This window comes from Cricetulus griseus, chromosome 2 (assembly GCF_003668045.3).
Source record: "Cricetulus griseus strain 17A/GY chromosome 2, alternate assembly CriGri-PICRH-1.0, whole genome shotgun sequence".
In the NCBI taxonomy this organism is placed as follows: Eukaryota; Metazoa; Chordata; class Mammalia; order Rodentia; family Cricetidae; genus Cricetulus; species Cricetulus griseus.
The window spans coordinates 205,918,771-205,923,047 of NC_048595.1; the positions used below are offsets into that span (position 1 = coordinate 205,918,771).

The 4,277-nt window shown below is 38.1% G+C and overlaps 1 pseudogene; it reads right to left on the minus strand.

The window, feature by feature from the left end:
• Nucleotides 1–3,277: 3,277 nt before the first annotated feature.
• Nucleotides 3,278–3,888, minus strand: LOC100774036 (annotated as a pseudogene).
• Between the last annotated feature and the right edge of the window lie 389 nt (nucleotides 3,889–4,277).

Sequence of the window (4,277 nt, forward strand, 5' to 3'; positions counted from 1 at the left end):
TGTGAGGCTCAGAATGAGAACAAGTTTGAAGATGACACTGCTTATTATATTCTACGTTTTTCTATTATGTTCTTATTTGTTCTTTTATGGCTGTGGCTTCATTCTAGGAGCTGAGGTATATCAAAGCTGTAGCACCTAACTTAGGTGGTGAAGATCGTAGTCCCAAAACCTCCTTGTGCCCTAATTTATCTGAGGACTCATTCATTTACTTAGACACCATTTCTTCAGGCAAGCACAGCTCTTAGCTGTTTAAGCCACAGAAGATAGTTACAAAAATTAAATAAACTCAAGAGCATATGCAAAACCATACCTTTGACCTGGGATTTGAATGTGGAATAAACTTTTGGAAAACAAGTCTACTAGAGATGTGGGAATTTTTGGACCAAAGGCATTTACACAGAGAATCTTGTGGGAGACCCTTGACTCTGTCTAGGAGGAATCATGGGGAGCATTTTTTAAATTATTTACACATATATACTATTGTGGATATTACCCATGTGCAATACTGGCCACCCTGAAGAAGTGGGCAGATTGTGACATAAGGAGACAGTTTGAACTTTAGTGTTCACCTTGAGTGAAACTTCCCAAGTGAAACCTGGAAAAGTGAAGGGAAGAACTATGGTTCAGGAAACATTAAAGTAAAATCAACATGCTTGTCAAACACAGCCCCTAACAGGCTAGAACCTAAAGCTTCCTGATGTGTGCATTTCATTTAGAGAACTGAGTCAATTTCTGTGGAGTTTGATTAGCTGGAGAAGGCAGAGTTAATGAGAATAAAGTAAACAAATACCAGGATATTGAGCATAGGTACCACTTATGGACAGGCTGCTGCTGATTCTGAATCTCAAGCTCAAGAAAATCAACTTCCAAAAGGAAAATTGCAAGCAAGAAGCCATGACCATAATTTGGGTCTCTTTAAATCAATTTATCTATCATGTTGCTTTGTTTATTTCTTTTTTTACATTTCTCTATGCAATTGATTATGACTTATCAAAACTAAAACAGATCTCTTCCACATCTCAAAACAAATTTGAAAAAGCTGTTAAGGTGGGAATAAGTAAAATCAAAAAGACTCTCATTTGAACTATATTGTTAAAGGCATTAAATCATGTCTTTAATCCTTTCTTTGTTATTTTGCTATTTGAAACTACCTTCTTTTTGTTAATTACATGCATGTCTCAGACTGCCTAATGGTGGAAATATTCTTGTATGTTCAGGAAAGGAAGGTCTTTTATTGTAAACACTGTATGAGCTTGTGTAAAACTCTAAGGTACAGATGACTAATATAGCATGATTAACAAACACCATAATGTGAGGTCTAAAAAAGTAAATGTTGAAGGGAATACCGCTGAATGAAAATGAAACCTCCCAGAATTCTCATAGCAAAGCTTCTTAGGGTATTTTTGGGAATGCTGGCATTTTAACTGTTTCAGTCACACTGAAAATAAGCTGACAACTGAGTCAGAGAAAGTTGAACCCTACAGGCCAAACAAAACAAAACAAAAGGAAAGGAAAGGAAAGGACAAAATCACTTGAAACCTAATCATGCTTTGGTGCTTACAGTCACCAAATAATTTATTCATATTTGAAAGTAAAGATAAGATTGAAGCAATTATGGCAACATATACCACTGTTATAGCAATCCCAACAAATGTCCAGAGAACTGAACTAAATAAAGCAGTGTGTGTTATAAAAGCTAAGGAAGGAACTTATATTTTACTTTGAATCTATGAACTCAGCATTTACCATCTCTTCCTGCCTCTACACCCACACACACACCACACCACCACCACCACCACACACACACACACACACACACACACACACACACACACACACACATACACACACACAAACTTCTCTCCCAGCACAGTTTTAGGGTAAGTTTAATGAGGAAGAGCAACAATGTGTGACACCAAGAAAGATTTCTAATCCTGAGGACAATTAACTAGTTCACAATAAAGTCTCATGCAAATGGGCTGGTAATATCATTTTTAAACCTTGTCTAGCTCTAATTAGGTGAGTTTGCTAGGTATTGCCATCACAGTTTTGGTAACCATAGAAACCATTGAACTGTAAAACAAATCACCCTGTTGTGTTGTTCTTTCCTTATATTTAAGGGATTGTTGGGATGTTTACATTTTTAGTTTGAACAACTACCAAAAGTCATGGAATGCTTTGTGGAGCAATGAATCATGTCCCTCAGGATGAAGAACCGAACTGAAAACCAGCACCACCAAAATTACTGGAATTGGGAAAAGCGGAAGCGCAATACAGTGCACTATGCTCTGGAGCGAAAGCAGTCTCTGTTATAGAGACACATTGAGTCTGTTCTGTAACAAACAGGATTCTAGAGATAAAGAGACTCTCCTGTCAACTCTGCCTTTGAAGTTTAACCATCTCCTTAATGTTTATGTGGGAACAGGAATCTTACCAGGGGCAACAGGAGAGCTCTGGCATATTGAGTCATTGTTTTATGGGTTCAGAATAAAGGACACATTTAACCTCACCAATTAGATATACATTGAACTTTTAAAAAGCAAAGACTGTTCAGAAGGTACAATTTTATGATATTATCATTCAATTTGATTACAATTTCCATTTGTATTAGAGTTGTCAAGACTTTGAAGAGTATGACAAGATAGACTTTGAAGATCTAATTAGTATTGCAGCATTATCCATGAGTAGCGGGTAGGAAGTACTGTCCAAACAATCATCCCTAGAGAGGTGAGGTGACCATTCAAATAATATATATATATATTATTTCTGATTTTTGTAAAACTTACAGTCCTCACCCCAATGTTTTTGCAATGAGACAAGTTAGAAATTACATGGTGGCCCATATAGGATAACAATGATGTATCTTAAATGCATTAAATAGTTCATGTCTTGACTCATATATGTTTAAAACTTGTTTCAATTGCATTTTAATTATTTGTCAATTCACTTTCATCCTGAATGGAATCAGTTACCTGCATTTTTCATTGAATCAGCTAGAGATGATCTAGTCAAACAGGGGACACCATTGCAACATTATTGTTACTGATAGCTACAAGGGCCAATGAAGAGCTATGAGCACGAAACCATTTATTTCCTGTATAGAGGACCATAGGTCTCCCATGGTTTTTTTTTTTTTTTTCTGAGTTCATTCGACAAGAAGCCATAACTTTATTAGTGATAGAAACAGTACAAATTTCAAACCAAGCTGTAGTTCCACTTTTGAAACACCAAAAAGGGGGTGGGGTGGGAGAAGGGGAGCATACTAGTTGTCAAATAGTTACATCATTAATTCCATAAGAGCATTTGCAATATCATTACAATTGTTTTTCAGGGCTCCGGCTTCCTTTGCTCTCGACACCTTCGCTTGTGACATGGCCAACTGTGTCTTTAGCTTCCACACATGTTTCATCAACCACTTCCTCCTCGCTCTCCACTTGTATGGTCGGAGTCTGAGTGTTTTCCTGAATGTTTGAGACAGCTTCACCTTGAACTTTGAATTTCTCAGCAGCTGCTAACTGTGCTTGCTGAGACAAATCTCCAATCTTGGCCTCTCCAAAAACTATCTATCTAGGTGTCTGAAGCTGGGCTCTTGTAGACATCTGGTTTTGTGATGTCAAAAGAGGATATTTTTGGATTTCCGGATAGTGACTCTAGGAACCCCTGTTTGAATACCCAGTTTGGACATAGCCTTCCTTGCCTTTTTTTCACTCCGACTCTGTTTTGCTTTACTGACCGGCTCTTCATCGATTTCAGCTGCTGCCATCAGCTGGGCTTGTTGTGTGGTTGTTTGTGTGGAATCTTGTTCCTCGAGCTCTGGTACTGATTCCTGAGGCTGTGTGGCAACTCCTGCTCGGTAGCAGGGATGGTTTCAGGGGCTTCCCCAGGCATTTTGTGTGGAGGACGCGGAACCGAGATGGTGGCAGAAAGAGAGCGAGCCTGTGAACGAGAGCTCTCCCATGGTTTTATGCATCAGCAGTTGTATGCACTAACATAACAAAGGCAAGGGCATATGTTCTTATTTTCTATCTAGATTAAAATACCCCGAGGGAATGGCATATTGCTTCCAGACTTACAGTTCTTCAAGGCCTACTATTAGTAGCTGTCATTTGTAGCATCTGTTCTCTATGTTAGGATCTTTAAAAACATCTCTAATTCCTACATCACTTCTATAAAGAAGATATTATTATCCATCTATGTCCTTACCTCTGTTTATTTCAGATAAGGAAACTAATGAACAAAGCAGTTGAGTAATTTATGGGAAGTACCACAGCTGACAC